Source organism: Schistocerca serialis, chromosome 12 (assembly GCF_023864345.2).
Source record: "Schistocerca serialis cubense isolate TAMUIC-IGC-003099 chromosome 12, iqSchSeri2.2, whole genome shotgun sequence".
In the NCBI taxonomy this organism is placed as follows: Eukaryota; Metazoa; Arthropoda; class Insecta; order Orthoptera; family Acrididae; genus Schistocerca; species Schistocerca serialis.
This window is the reverse complement of record NC_064649.1, coordinates 112,458,201-112,474,750: the sequence shown is the minus strand read 5'-3', so window position 1 is coordinate 112,474,750 and position 16,550 is coordinate 112,458,201. Positions and strand designations below refer to the sequence as shown.

Sequence of the window (16,550 nt, the reverse complement as noted above, 5' to 3'; positions counted from 1 at the left end):
TTTTGTGCTGCGGTAGCACAATATTCAACGTTTGTGTTGGCTCATCAGTGTTTTAGCAAATAAATGCTGTTTGTGTGTGCCAGACACAAAATTATATTTGACATAGCTCTGAGCACTTCACTGACAGACGGTATATTCAAGTCCTAATGTTTTTGTAAGTCCACAGTTTTGTTTAATGTATTTTGTCTACTTCGTTTTGATTGATTTAAGTGCTTTAAAATAAAGCCAAACGTGCCCAGTGTAAGTAAAACTTCTGTTACAGTCGCGAAAGGTGGAATATTTCTCAATATTACATACGACACTTATGTGGTACTTAAATTAAATGAAATATATAGGTATCTTGTCCACATTTCATTCTCAACATTGTGGCAACTAAAATCGACCATACGGAAAGTATACTCTATGGACTTTTACCTCTGCAAACTTCAAAATTTCGTGCAATGGTTTACTGTATTTAATGCTGCATAATAACTGCGTTGAACATCGAAACAAAATTAAGTCATTTATGGGGGGAAGGTATCAGTCAAGAAGATAGGTAAAAATCTAATTTTTGAGCCAAATAGTTTTTGTGGAATCGAATGATAAAAAGTGTCAAAGCAGTCGGAACACAATGTGTCTGCACAGGCGAGCAGTGCAGTGACAAAATCGCGCACATCGCGGAATGCGGGGAGCACGTCTCTGTAGCAGCGAAAGGGTTAATGCGGCCGTGGTGGCTTTACTTCATGAACTGCGCGCTCCCCCCTAAACGTAAGCTTGCGAACTATGCTATACTATGGCGCTGCTTCTATTGGCGCGTGCGTCGTGTGCAACTGGCAACGCAGCAATCTCCCACGTCTGGGCGGGCATGCGCGAGCCGCCAAGATAAAAGAATTGAACTATAGTTCATTGATGCTGATAATGTGCATGCAACAATTGAAATGCTTTTTCTCATCACGGCGAGGCGATTAAAACATTGTTATTTGTGACTGCTTTTCTACTGTTTCAAGCTTGCAGTGGAAATGTGATGTTCACATGCATGTAGTACAGTGTGTCGTATTACATTATTACATCCATATCAGAGTAATCACTGTGAAACTTCTATACTTCAGATCTTGGACGCTTTTTAGCAGAAGCACAAAGGGATCACACCTGTGGAGATTATCCCATTATAAATTTTTGTAACAGATTGTACAGATATGCCAGCATACTACGCAGTGAGAAGATAACCTTGTTTTACTTTTCTACCTTGATTCTTAATCACATGATTTTATAATATTCCTTGCTTCCTTATTCACTACCCTCTGTCCCTTCTTGCGATCTGGAGACATCGAGGAGGCATATGATACAACTCCAGCATTCAATGGCTCACCAGTTACTGAAGTATGCATTTTTCTTGACAGAAGAAAAACAAAACAAAACTATACAGATATAAATAACAGAAAAGTATAATGTACTAACGAAGAAAGCTGGAGCGTTTAAATGGCGAAAAACGAAACACTACCCAAAGGCAATAAAATTTAGTACACAATAAGGCAAAATATATCGCATGGGCAATACTACCATTGCTCATATGCGCCATTGCGATGTGAGCATATGGCCGGGCTACTTTTCCGCTCCCCGCCTCAAATTTCCCACGGTGCTAGCGAGGCACGCGCGGCGCGAGAAACTGTGCCTCAACCACAACGCCGCGCGACCTGGCGCAGACGCGTGTCGCGTCCCAGTCGCGTCGCGTCGCAGTTTCCGCGGCCCCATTTGAACCTGTGATGTTACAAAAACACGCGCTGCGCTGCGTCGCGCCTCACGCGCTTACGGTTGCTGACCACTCATCAAGTTTATTCTTATGAAGAACGGAGTGAAGCCATTACCACTCAACTACAAGTTTAAGTGAGTTACAAGTTTACGTCGGTGTCATCAGGTGGTAGCATACTGCAGCAGAGTTTTATCTCACGTTCACGTGGCATAAATCCCTCTAGGCATTAGTACAATCCACAGATACGCCAATTCACTCACTATACAGGGTGTTACAAAAAGGTACGGCCAAACTTTCAGGAAACATTCCTCACAACACAATGAAGGAAAATATGTTATATGGTCATGTGTCCGGGAACGCTTACTTTCCATGTTACAGCTCATTTTATTACTTCTCTTCAAATCACATTAATCATGGAATGGAAACACACAGCAACAGAACGTACCAGCGTGACTTCAAACACTTTGTTACAGGAAATGTTCAAAATGTCCTCCGTTAGCGAGGATACATGCATCCACCCTCCGTCGCATAGAATCCCTGATGCGCTGATGCAGCCCTGGAGAATGGCGTATTGTATCAAAGCCGTCCACAATACGAGCACGAAGAGTCTCTACATTTGGTACCGGGGTTGCGTAGACAAGAGCTTTCAGATGCCCCCATAAATGAAAGTAAAGAGGGTTGAGGTCAGGAGAGCGTGAAGGCCACGGAATTGGTCCGCCTCTACCAATCCATCGGTCACCGAATCTGTTGTTGAGAATCGTACGAACACTTCGACTGATATGTGCAGGAGCTCCATCGTGCACGAACCACATGTTGTGTCGTACTTGTAAAGGCACATGTTTTAGCAGCACAGGTAGAGTATCCCGTATGAAATCATGATAACGTGCTCCATTGACCGTAGGTGGAAGAACATGGGGTCCAATCAAGACATCACCAACAATGCCTGCCCAAACGTTCACAGAAAATCAGTGTTGATGACGTGATTGCAAAATTGCGTGTGGATTCTCGTCAGCCCACACATGTTGATTGTGAAAATTTACACTTTGATCACGTTGGAATGAAGCCTCATCTGTAAAGAGAACATTTGTACTGAAATGAGGATTGACACATTGTTGGATGAACCATTCGCAGAAGTGTACCCGTGGAGGCCAATCAGCTGCTGATAGTGCCTGCACACGCTGTACATGGTACGGAAACAACTGGTTCTCCCGTAGCACTCTCCATACAGTGACGTGGTCAACGTTACCTTGTACAGCAGCAACTTCTCTGACGCTGACATTAGGGTTATCGTCAACTGCACGAACAATTGCCTCGTCCATTGCAGGTGTCCTCGTCGTTCTAGGTCTTCCCCAGTCGCGAGTCGCGAGTCATAGGCTGAAATGTTCCGTGCTCCCTAAGACGCCAATCAATTGCTTCGAACGTCTTCCTGTCGGGACACTTTCGTTCTGGAAATCTGTCTCGATACAAACGTACCGCGCCACGGCTGTTGCCCCGTGCTAATCCATACATCAAATGGGCATCTGCCAACTCCGCATTTGTAAACATTGCACTGACTGCAAAACCGCTTCCCGGCGGGGTCAGGGATTTTCTCTGCCTCGTGATGACTGGGTGTTGTGTGATGTCCTTAGGTTAGTTAGGTTTAAGTAGTTCTAAGCTCTAGGGGACTGATGACCATGGATGTCAAGTCCCATAGTGCTTAGAGCCATTTGAAATTTTTTGCAAAACCACGTTCGTGATGAACACTAACCTGTTGATGCTACGTACTGATGTGCTTGATGTTAGTGCTGTAGAGCAATGAGTCGCATGTCAACACAAGCACCGAAATCAACATTACCTTCCTTCAATTGGGCCAACTGGCGGTGAATCGATGAAGTACAGTACATACTGACGAAACTAAAATGAGCTCTAACATGGAAATTAAGCGTTTCCGGACACATGTCCACATAACATCTTTTCTTTATTTGTGTGTGAGGAATGTTTCCTGAAAGTTTGGCCGTACCTTTTTGTAACACCCTGTATAGTGAAATTAGATAGGACATCAGTAAATGTTATAGTAATACCGATAGGAAAAGCTGTTATTTGTGTTACTCAATGATAGTACATCAAATTTTGGATTTTATCATATGGTACTTCAGCGCTGAGAACCATAAAGCACATCATCGTCGATTGTGAGACGGTAGCATTTATTCGTGGTTCTGACATCTGTTCATCTTATGGAGGGTGGGGTATATCTATACTGTAGGCCCACATTGTACGTGTATCTGAACATTCATGAAAGGTTGTCTCACTGGTTTCTCTCATATTCACTTAAATATGAGACGGTGGGTGAGAGGGGGGGGGGAGGGGGGTTGGTGTGGTTTAGGCCCTTGTGGCTCTCAACGCCTAATTTGTATTCTAGTTGAGTGACCGTGTTGGTAGATATGAGGGTAATCTCAAAAGCAAGGTCTCCTATTTTTTTATAAGTGCATAGACCTGTTTATTTCTACAATGGTTTACATCAGTTTACAGCTTAAACATTTAGCTATTTTTCGATATAATCAGCATTTCTGTCGACGCATTTTTGTAGACGCTGTGGCAGTTTTTGTATGCCCATGTCATACCAGCTCGCCGCCATGCTGTTAAGAAAGCTAGAACCTCTTCTTTCGCGTCATCGTCGCAGCTGAATCGCTGGGACCACAATTAACCCTGACTGAGACTCTGAAAAAACTCAAACGGGCAATGCACAACCGGAGAAGAGGAATGTTGAGCAAGGGCGTACACATTCTCCATGACAACGCTCGCCCACATATCTCTCGCCAAACCGTTGCTCTCTTGCAACAGTTTCAGTGGAGCATAACCACCCACCCACCCTATGATCCTGACCTGGCGCCCAGTGACTATCACCTGTTCCCTAGGTTAAAAGAACATTTGGCCGGAAAGCGATTCAGCTCCGACGGCGAGGTAAAAGAAGAGGTTCATAACTTTCTGAACAGCATGGCGGCGAGCTGGTATGACACGGGCGTACAAAAACTGCCACAGCGTCTACAAAAATGCATCGACAAAAATGGTGATTATTTCGAAAAATAGCTAAACATTCAAGCTGTAAACTAATGCAAACCATCGTAAAAATAAACAGGTCTATGTACCTATAAAAAAATAGGAGACCTCACTTTTGGGATTATCCTCCTAGTATTACTTGAATTTGATGATTACCGTAGACGGCAGACTGTGTTTGGAGTTGCTCCCTCGGGCATGGGTGTGTGTCTTTGTCCTTAGGATAATTTAGGTTAAGTAGTGTGTAAGCTTAGGGAATGATGACCTTAGCAGTTAAGTCCCATAAGATTTCACACACATTTGAACATTTTTTTGTTTGGAGTTGGTTGTTTAGTGTGCAGGAATAGGCTTCCATATGGAGTGTCAACATGAACTTCGTTGGACCTGTATTAAAGGCTAACACAGACGGAAAATACTAGGAAAAGTTGGTCGCAAAGTGTCCCAGACCTGATCCGTTGTCTGAGAGAGTGACGAAATCAAATAAGCGTGACTACATGCGAATATTTAACAAAGAAGTGTATAATATGCGTCAGACGCTATGTTGGTGGATATTCAGCCCGGAAGTTAATTCGTTAACTAATACACGAATTAGGGGTCTTGTACATTTTTTTCGAAAAAGAAGCACGAAAATTTCCACTTACAGAAAAATACGAGACGGAGAGTAGTGAAAGCTTAAACATTTAGTTCTTGCCATAAACTATACTTAATTACGAACAAAACAACAAAATTATACAGAAACAATTCTATCTTTTTTCAGACAAGTTACGCATTTTATTATTATTATTATTATTGACAGGGGCTGAAGGCGTACAATAAATACCTTCAAAAACTGGTTCAAATCGCTCGAAGCACTATGGGACTTAACATCTGAGGTCATCAGTCCCCTAGACTTACAACTACTTAAATCTAACTAACCTAAGGACATCACGTGTATACATGCGCGAGGCGGGATTCGAACCTGCGACCGCAGCGGCAGCAGCGCGATTCCAGACTGAAGCGCCTAGAACCGCTCGGCCACAGCAGCCGGCATAAATTCCTTTATAAGCGTAACTCTTATACAGCATATTCTATTAATTTCCCACCCTTATATTTACCTGAATTAAAAAATTTGTGAACACCCAGAAGGTATATGTACGAATCTACCTCTTGTACAAATTGCAAAGTACACTAGCGTGGATTAGAAACTCATATGCTGCTACAGTGCCTAATACGGAAACCAATTTGGAGCACTTGTATTTCCCGTATTGAGTAGAATGGTATCGTGCGCGTGTGACTATGGTCCGTGAAAAATACGTAGTAACTGTTATGTTAATCTTCCCGAGAAAACTGGCGAATAATTTGTCTAATGGCGTGAATGAGCGTGAACATTAACTGTGAATTTGCAAGCATTCTTGATTATTGTTGCGAACAAAAACTCGTAAGCATAAAATTTTCACCTTACAGAATGTTTTTGGTTTGGATTACATGTGCAGTATTAAGATGCACTACGAAATCTACGTAATTTAGACATCGCTTATCGACATTGCGGTATCCATTGCTAAAGATAACAAATTCTTATTTTACAGCCTATCCCATATGAAAATGTTCATCAAGCAATTATTTGTCATAAATGTGTAGCAAATTTTTACTAATGCAGTCTTCGAAAACTGGGTTTCACCTCCGAAACACGTCAGGCAGTGTGCAAGAAATGATCATTAAAAGGTTTCTGGCAGTTTACTAGTATTTAATACTTTTAAGATGGAAAAGACACTAAGGTTTTCGCTTTCTTGCGGACGTACTACTATTTTGCAATCTGTTTATCTACTGCAACAGCTAAATAGGAAAGCTCACATGTAATCGCACATGTTAACATAAAATGAGCGATGTCACGCTTACCTAATACAGAAGCGACTGGTTCCGATTCGTCACCGCGCACTTGTTTTGTTGGTTTCCGATGTCTGTATGAAACTTCAAGTACTTAGGTACAAGTACGTTCTTGGAGGTTTACAGCGATAATGAGGCGTCACCTGGAATCCTTTCCCCTGGGCTATCGTCGACTGTTCTCCGCGCTATCTAAGAGTGAACTGTCTTGTTACACGAAGTGGTTGCACTGTTGCCACTACATACTGCATATCGCGCACCAGCACAATCGATATCTTCTCTAATAGTCACTTCCTTAACTTCGGTAGTAAACATAACGCAAATCTAAAAGAGCAGTAGATTAGCATAGAGAATAATGTGTGCAGGTCGTCCGCGTTCTCCTCGCGTACTCTAAAAAAGCGAACATGGTTGTATCGTAGAGCGGACTGGGCGGCGGTTGGCAGCACTGCACGGTGAATTCCCTACCCGCTTCTCCGCCCGTATCACCCACTGTGCAGGCGGCGCAGCAAGACACGCTAGCGGTGACGTCATATTGTCGGCGTTACGTGGCCCTCGGCTAACGTCTGGGAAGAAATCAAGTAGGGCAGCAGTAGCGATCGACACAATATTTGCAGCTAATGTTAATCCCACTTCTAAACATATTTCGAGAGCGGCCATTACCGTTATTACAAAAAGAATGAAACAAACATATCTCAAAGTACAAAAATCTTTAGTGTTTCTCAGAATTACTACCGCGATGTCAGTACTTCTCCTGCCGAACAGGCCTTGGAAGACCCAACGGTACCGACCGATCGCCGTGTCATCCTCACGCAGGCGTCAAATGGAGGGGCATGTGGTCAGCACACCACTCTCCCGGCCGTATGTCAGTTTACGAGACCGGAGCCGCTACTTCAAAATGGTTCAAATGGCTCTGAGCACTATGGGACTTAACACTTCTGAGGTCATCAGTCCCCTAGAACTGAGAACCACTTAAACCTAACTAAACTAAGGACATCACACACACCCATGCCCGAGGCAGGATTCGAACCTGCGACCGTAGCTGTCGCGCGGTTCCAGACTGTAGCGCCTAGAACCGCTCGGCCACTCCGGCCGGCGGAGCCGCTACTTCTCAAACAAGTAGCTCCTCAGGTTTGCCTCACAAGGGCTGAGAGCACCCAGCTTGCAAATAGCGCTCGGCAGACCGGATGGTCACCCATCCAAGTGCTAGCCCCGCTCGACAGCGCTTGACTTCGGTGATCTGACGGGAACCGGTGGTAACACTGTGACAAGGCCGTTGGACGTCTGTTCTAAGGATGGAAAAAAACCACCAGTTAAAATCGATACCGTTTTTCTACTTCTGAATAACCGGTATTTTTCTGCATTTCTTTTGTGTCTGTTATAACAGTTGTTTTCCATTATTTAGTAATAACAGATTAAAACACCAAAATATCACAATGTTCCTGTTGACATGTGTCGTGGCTTAACGTACGTGGCCATGTGCAATGTGCAGAACATGCCCCCACCCAGTCTATGAGGCAATTTCCCGCTGTCGGCATTCGTTCTTGAGCAGAATGGCACCAACAATAGCTTGGAAATATTTTTTCCAAGTGACGTTCCAATGAAGCACGATGCTTCATTTGCTTTAAAAAATTAAAGGTTTTTTTTTTCTCTTGAGGCTATTTTTGTCCTGTCGTTGAATTACAAAAATTCGTAATTTTTTCACCAGGTGCGTTTCGCTTTAATGAGGTAAGGCATCATGAGTGGTTCTGTAATGAAGATATTTATATTTTGATTTGCTTTTAGATCGAAAAACAGTTCTGATTTTGAAACTTCCTGGCAGATTAAAACTGTGTGCCGGAACGAGACTCGAACTCGGGAGAGCTTCTGTAAAGTTTGGAAGGTAGGAGACGAGGTACTGGCGGAATTAAAGCTGTGAGGACGGGGCGTGAGTCGTGCTTGGGTAGCTCAGTCGGTAGAGCACTTGCCCGCGAAAGGCACTGGTCCCGAGTTCGAGTCTCGTTCCGGCACACAGTTTTAATCTGCCAGAAAGTTTCATATCAGCGGACACTCCGCTGTAGAGTGAAAATTTCATTCTAGTTCTGATTTTACTTACGGAGATTTTTCTGCCGATTTGTCGCTTATTCGGGAACTGTCGTCTGCTAGCACATCGTTGTTTTTCTGCGCTAGACAGAGATAATTTTGGTCTAATTATTAGAAGTTCTGCAGCACTATGCATTTCTCACAACACACTTTTGCGCACACCACTGTATTCTGTTTCTGTTTATGCTTGTATGTATGTGTTGTGGTTTGTGTTTTGTAGTGTCGCCAACATAATCCCTTTACTACTTTGTCTTTGACCTACAATTTTTATTTTTTAATTGGATTGTTGTTTGTGTGTAATTCTATTTAATTATGTTTCGATGTATTTATGTACTGGGTGATAATAGAGAAGGAATAGCAATGGAAGAATTTTTTTTATTTTTGGAGAAATGCATAGTGCTGCAGAACATAAAAAAATTAGACCAAAATTGTGTCTAACACAGAAAAACAACGGTGTGCAGCGAGAAATCAACCGAAAAATCACCGTAAGTACAAATCAACCTATTCTTAACGAACTGCTTTTCGATCTAAAAGCAAATCAAAACGTAAATAACTTTATTACAGACTACTGATGATGCTTTACCTCAATAAAGCGAAAAGCATCTGGTGAAAAAATAGCGCATATTTTTAGTTGCAATGACAGGACAAAAATGCCCTCAAGAATTATAAAGGAACTACGGATACTATGGCCATACAAATGAAGAATTTAATTTAAGGTTTGTTTGCCATGTCTATTAAATAATACGAGTACAAGAGGTAGGAAAGTGTGGTAACAGTGATAAATTAAAAACTTTAGAACAGTTCATTCGTAGTATAGTCGTACAGAAAACATAGAAAGGAGCTGATCCGCTTCCTGTGTCTACGTAATATGCCTTTAATGCTGAAGATTAGATGGGTAGATCACGTAACTAATGCGGAGGTACTGAATAGAATTGGCGAGAAGAGAAATTTGTGGCACAACTTGACTAGAAGGGATCGGTTGGTAGGACACATTCTGAGGCGTCAATGGATCACCAATTCAGTACTGGAGGGAAGCGTGGAGAGTAAAAATCGTAGAGGAAGACCAAGAGATGAATACACTAAGCAGATTCAGATAGATGTAGGTTGCAGTAGTTATTCGGAGATGAAGAGGCTTGCACAGGATAGTGTAGCATGGAGACCTGTATCAAAACAGTCTTTGAACTGGAGGCCACAGTAACAACAACATCTGCTCGTAATCCTTGAGACGGACAAATGAACACGACAGATGAGTCCTTGAACATCAGTTTTCACCCTTTAGCATAGATTCCTGGTAATGCCCAAATAGTTACATGTTTTTTGAACAGAGTTCCTAAAAATTAGAATCAATATGAGGATCCTGGTGATTATTTGTAGTATTCAGCCACTAATCACTTTTCGAGAAAAGCAGCGAACGGTGGGCCGGAAAAGTTCTATTCTGTCTCCCTATTTAATTTAGCATTTGGATTCGATGTATCTTGAAAGTGAGAGAGTAAAAGCCTTTGCTAGTTTGCAGGAAATAATGGGAATAAAAAGCTGAAAATCGGTTGTTTGATAAGCGGTTGTTCTGAGTGATTTTAACAGTCGGTTTGTACTGCCGTGGAATAAAACCGTTATAACCGGAAAAGGGGTCTTTCAGCGATAACCGCCGTCCATAATCTGGTACTCTGAAAGCGACATGCTAGTGTTTGGTGTTGGGTGCTTCTGGTATCACTGTTTGTTTTCTCCTCGCCTCTGTTGCATTCGCGGTTGGCGCAGGGGAAGAATGAGTGTGGGTAAACGCCAGTATGAGCTCTAAGTTCTCGAAATGTTTCGTTGTGAATATGTCGGGAGACGTATGTGGGAGGAAGTAATATGTTGCCCGGCTCTTCTGAGAACGTGTTGTCCCCGAATAACAGCAACAAGCCTCTTCTACGCACGACGCCTCCCTTGTACCAGCTGTAGACATATGAAGGCGGAATTTGCCTACAGATGGTGCTAGCCTTCAGTGTCAGGCATGGAGGTAAGAATAAGGGGAGATGGCGCTACGTATCCCAGCCGTACTACGTTTTGAAGCCATGGGGGCGTGGCTCGCTGCCATGACACACTGACCAAAACATTGCCAGTGTGCTATAGCGCTGCGTGTATTACAGTCGCTGATTGCACCATATACGCATCTAACGTCATCAGATTGGTTGTTTCAAAGTTTTTGTTTAAAATAAAATCTCGTAAAGGCGAAATTCCGCGTTTCTTCTGATTAAAAATAGTTTTTAATGTAATATTACGAATAGCTAGCCTTCAATGTAAACGATACAATTTTGTTAATTCAGTAATAAACGTGTATCACAAACTAAACAATAGAAACTGAAAACTAAGTTAGCTATACCCTCCCTCCAAAGCCCCATAAATACATCTTGTTTGTAATACGTACTGGGACATTTCAGTTACATTACATTACTGGGAAACACTGTTCATTACCACCAATATTTACTGAAATACGGTACATAGAATGGCAAATCTACACAGTGTCCTGTTTAGGCCTATACTTTACGCCAGTTAATGTAGTGTTAGCTTTTAATTTGGTACATGATGAAGACAAAGTGAGTTACTCAACACTTCGATTATCGACGATACGTACGTATTATACTGAAACGTGAACTTGAAAACTAAGAATTTAATTCTTTGAATTAACATACCTTTTGCAAATGTTTTGGGTATGTAGGGAAAACTGATGGTACAGCATTTTCATGCAGCCTTACTGTTGAAAGGGAAGTTCGGTCTATGTCCTCTTCTCGGAAATGCTGAGAACATATAGTGCTCCATTTAGACGCACGCCAATTCTTCCTCCTCACGGCATTCTCCCACAGAGCTTTCCGACTTTCATTTTTAGGAAATCTAAAATCATACAGGAGAAAAACACGCTATAGTACAAGTACCGATGTAGCACACTTTCATTCACAATGAAGTTGTAAAATCACACTTAACGAGACAACTTAAACATGAAATGTTATTCCCTTCGATTTCGCATCACAATCAGAACGATTCGTACATCCGAACACCACACAAGTCACCATAATATCGCAAAATCGTTCCAAAAGCGAGCGACAAGCCTATGCACACAAGCTTACAGCAGCAATGTTTTGGTCGGATTGAGATGGCTACCCTCGGCTTCACATGGCTTCACAGCTGTGACGTCACGGCGTCTCCGTCTATTCTCACCCCCATGTTGTCAGGGCCCGTGAGACCGCGTCTGCAGCGCCATCTGCTTCCTGTAACGGCTGACGACGAACGTCAACACACAGTAACACAAGTTCCACACGTCGCCATCTGTTTCAAACCCGTAAACCTGTCGAGTTTTGTGCCTACGAAATACGATTTGTGTACAGCATTGGTTTCCTGCTATTGTTTGAAGATAACTGCTGCAGGATCGCTTCGAACGCTTGTCGAAGCCTTCGGCGAACATGCTCTTGGCAAAACACAGCGTTTCGAATGGTTCAAAACCTCAGAAGTGGTGAGTTTAACGACTACTTCTCCGCTGAAGACCAACTTCCTAACCTCGATCACCTTCTCTCCCTCCAGCTTAACTCCCGTCGCTCCGCCATTTTTGTTTCCCTCGACCTACAAAATGCCAATGACCTTGTGTGGCATCCCGGTTGAACCGTGATTTATTTTCAAAGAACATTCTTAACAATTTATTTTATTTACTAGCGGTTCATCAAGAACATTAACACATTTAATCACACTATATAAGCATGGAAGTAGATGCCAAGGAGTAACTGATGAAATCATAACCAAATTCCTTTAAACAAACGGGAATTTTATACACTTCATTAGAGCCTAAAAGCATTTTTTAAGAAGAAACAGATTTAAAATTGTAATCAGAAAGCACTCTCCAAATATCAAAGTTACAATTTGTTCAAAGGCAGAAAGAAACAAGTTTTGACTGTATGAGCTTTCGGGCAGAGAACCTTGCCGCTCCCTTTTGACGCAGCCGTAATTACGACCGCTCACAACAGCCTCTGAAAGACTACACTGGTGCAAATCTGCAACACACCAGATAACTTTAAGAGTTTTAACAATTCACACAAGCACACAAACTATGTACCCCCCGTGCGAGGGATGGAAATGGTACAAAACACTAACAATTAAAATATTAACCTTGCCACCGAAGGTGCAACTAGATTTTCACTTCTAAGAAAAGTCTTATGGTGAAACGGTGGCAACTTTATGTACTAAAATGATCATTTAAATAAAAGCCCATGAAATGCAATCTTATATAAAATTCTACAAGGTTGGCCAAACAATAGTTAAGATGCTCTACAGTACACAGATACCGCCTCTCAAGATCACTGGCAATAATATCAAAGTTTCCAAAGATCAAATTTCAGGTATTAGGCCGCTACACGCCAAATCCGACAAACATGACAGGGGCAGCTACTAACGTACAGTAGATTGATAGGGAGATATCCGAACAACCCGAACCGCTGGTTGCTCTAACCCGCCCCTACTCCACAAGGGAAAAACGGTCCCCCCAATTTATAAACAACCACCTTCCTGCGGGTGGGTAAACGGGGAAGAGTGGTGGGACGACCCGCAAGCAGAGCGGCTGGTGACCTCACCAACAAATCAAGTAGAATTTAACAAGAGTAAATCAACCAACATATCACCAATCACTTAACTTCTAATAAACTGCGATTTCTCGAGAAGACCTGGCGCAGCACCCCCAAATCGCTCTCCCGAACCGTCTGAAGGCGCCCCGATCTCCCGTCTCACGGCATCGCAGCTCGCCCCCGCCAGCCCGATGTCGTGGGTTGACTCCTGTTGCTCTCGTGTCGACCGCGAAGTCACTACCCCTCGCTATACGCCGCGGCCCACTGGACTCACGTGGCGACCTCACATGCGCCGACGCTCAAGGCGGACAAGTCATCTTGTGTCTCAGTGCGCGACCGTCAACCGATGGATCCAACCGCCAATGACCATTGCCTGAGAAAACTCGAGCAGACTGGCGGCCTAACGCTCAGACTCAGATGCAGGAAGTAAGCCCCGACCGGGCGACCACTCGCTGAGTTCTCTTACTGGCGGAGTGGAAGGACTCTCACTTTGCCAGCATTAAGGTAGATCCGAACGACAGACATACTATCATTCCGAAAATCAAACACACACTACCTGCCTAACAAATGCGGACGAGAGACAGACTAGCAAGCTGGGGACGAGAGACTGACCTAGACTGACCCACTGGCGAGCGCATAGTGCCCTTAAATGCATGTGAATAGGCAACTTTGCCCTTTTCCCACCAGAGGGCGACACCAAAGCTGCGACTGCCACAGCGGCGCCATCGCGGGAAACGGAGGGCGACTGCTTCACACTACGTGCTGCGGCACGCTCTTCAAAACAGCAATTTTTACCATGGCTCACTGATCTGCTCTTTAAACTCCAAATCTACTCCCTGCCTATCAATTTTGTCCATCTTCCTCTCAAGCCACCTTCTACAGCATGCTGATGACACCACCTTCCTGGCTATCTATCCTACCCTTCAACGATCCCAATGCCCCCTCCAAACCCACCTTGACCAGTTCACCACTTGGTGTAACAAGTGGTTCCTTCATCTCAACCCCTCCAAAACCCAGGCAATCACCATAGGCCGCACCACCCGCTCCTTCCGTCTCCATGATTTCTACCTCACCCTTTATGGTTGTCCCATTCAGCTCATCCCCAACCTGAGATACCTTGGCCTCACTCTCGACCATCACATCTGGACCCCTCACCTCCAGACCATCCAGGAGAAATCCCATTCGCACCTCTGCCTCCTGAAACTCCTGTCTGGCTGGACATGGGGATTGCATCTTTCCACCATCCTACAGACCTACAAACCCCTCACCTGTCCTATGTTATGCCAGCGTTGCCTGGATCTCCGCACCCAACCGCAGTTACAAGGCCCATCACATCCTAGAACGCCATGCGCTCTGCCCTGCCTTCCATATCCACCTTCCTTCCCCCACATGACTCCTGTATGACCTCATCCCCTTCCCCCACCTCCTCCTTTTCCTCCAACATCTCCACATCCTTTACACTGTCCACAGGCTTGATCACCCCCACCCCCTGGTTTCCTCCTTCCTCTCCACCCCCCACCTGTAGCCACGCCTCTATCAGTGTATACCTCCCTCTCCCCACCTCCACATCCCCCGTCTCCTTCATCAGGGCCATTTCCAGCACCTCCCTCTCCCAGATGATGAACTTCGCCATGATATATACACTTCCTTCAAACTCAAACTTGGCCTTGTCCCCCCCCCCCCCTCCTCAGGGCCACCTTTTTCCAGTCTCCTCCTTCACCCAGAGCTGATTTTCCTCTTTCCCTCCGTCCTCAGCTGTTTTCCTTACCTGTCCCATTCCGAGCCCTCCTTCGGCTCGCCCACCTTTCTCTCCCCTCCTCCTCGCCTCCTTTCCCCTTCTTCACCGCGCGGGATTAGCCGAGCGGTCCAAGACGCTGCAGTCATGGACTGTGCGGCTGGTCCCGGCGGAGGTTCGAGTCCTGCCTCGGGCGTGGGTGTGTGTGTTTGTCCTTAGGATAATTTAGGTTAACTAGTGTGTAAGCTTACGGACTGATGACCTTAACAGTTAAGTCCCTTATGATTTCACACACATTTGAACATTTTTTCCCCTTCTTCCCATTTCCCTTGCCTCCCCCCCCCCCCCCCCCCCGGCGTTTGCAGATCCTCCCAGATTTTTAATGTCAGTGTGCTACGTTCGTGTTGTGTTTCGGTGCCGTTCTACAGTGTCATGTAGTGATGTGGGTTTTAATTATGTGCTCGACCTGCTTATCCTCCATGACAGTTGCTTGCTACGCGCCGGCCGGAGTGGCCGCCCGGTTCTTAGCGCTACAGTCTGGAACCGAGCGACCGCTACGGTAGCAGGTTCGAATCCTGCCTCGGGTGTGGACGTGTGTGATGTCCTTAGGTTAGTTAGGTTTAATTACTTCTAAGGTCTAGGCGACTGATGACCTCCGAAGTTAAGTCGCATAGTGCTCAGAGCCATTTGAACCATTTGAACCTTGCTACGCCGTCCGTCATGTGGCTGTTTTACTCGTTCTACGAACTTTTATGCTCTAGCCGTACTTTGCCAGGGGGCCTTTCAATGTCGTGTGTGGTTTTTTTGTGTAACATACATTTTTAGATTTTTGCCTCCAATTTACGGTCACCGCTTTGTCTGTCTTCTTTGCGTCTGTTCCGCCTATTTTGTTTCTGTATTCCGCCATGTTATGTCCTTTATATTGTTTTTAAATGGCGTCCTGTCTATTTATGTCTCTTGGCTGAAGAGCAGCGCTTGTGCTGCCGCCAGCCCGCCCCTGATGGGGAATGGAAATTACAATAAAGGAAAGAAAGAAAAAAGGTTTTGACGAGAGAAACGACGAGCGCGGGAAACCACCGATAAAGTTCGAAGAGAACGAATTCCCGGCGTGCCTGGATGGAGATGATACTCATAGTCAACAGGAACTCATGGAACAACTAAATATGACGCAGAAGGCCGTTTATCTTCGGTTGAAAGATATGAGAAAGGTGCAGAAAGTGTGGAAACGGGTTCCGCATGAACTGAATGAAATACAGCAAGCAGTTCGAAACAAAACTTTAGAAATGCAGCTTGCCAAATGCAAAAGAAAGTCGTTTGCCCATCGAATAGCGACAGCTGATGAAAAATGAATTGTTTTGACAATCCTAAGCGTCATAAATCATGGGTGAATTCAGGAAAAATATCGACATACATCGTAAGACGAAATCGCTTTGGAAAGAAGATAATGTGTTGCGTGGGATCAGAAGGGTGTCATGTATTACGAGCTGCTAAAACCCGATGAACTCGTTAACACTGATCGCTACCAACA

General features: G+C 44.4%; 1 protein-coding gene across 1 annotated transcript in view; it reads right to left on the bottom strand.

Annotated features, from left to right (window-relative positions):
- Positions 1 to 6,799, bottom strand: part of LOC126428149 (constitutive coactivator of peroxisome proliferator-activated receptor gamma-like) — a 34,064-nt gene extending 27,265 nt beyond the window's left edge. The window contains exon 1 of the mRNA XM_050090059.1: positions 6,638 to 6,799. The gene's annotated coding sequence lies outside the window, so the exon portion shown is untranslated. The remainder of the gene's footprint in view (positions 1 to 6,637) is intronic.
- Between the last annotated feature and the right edge of the window lie 9,751 nt (positions 6,800 to 16,550).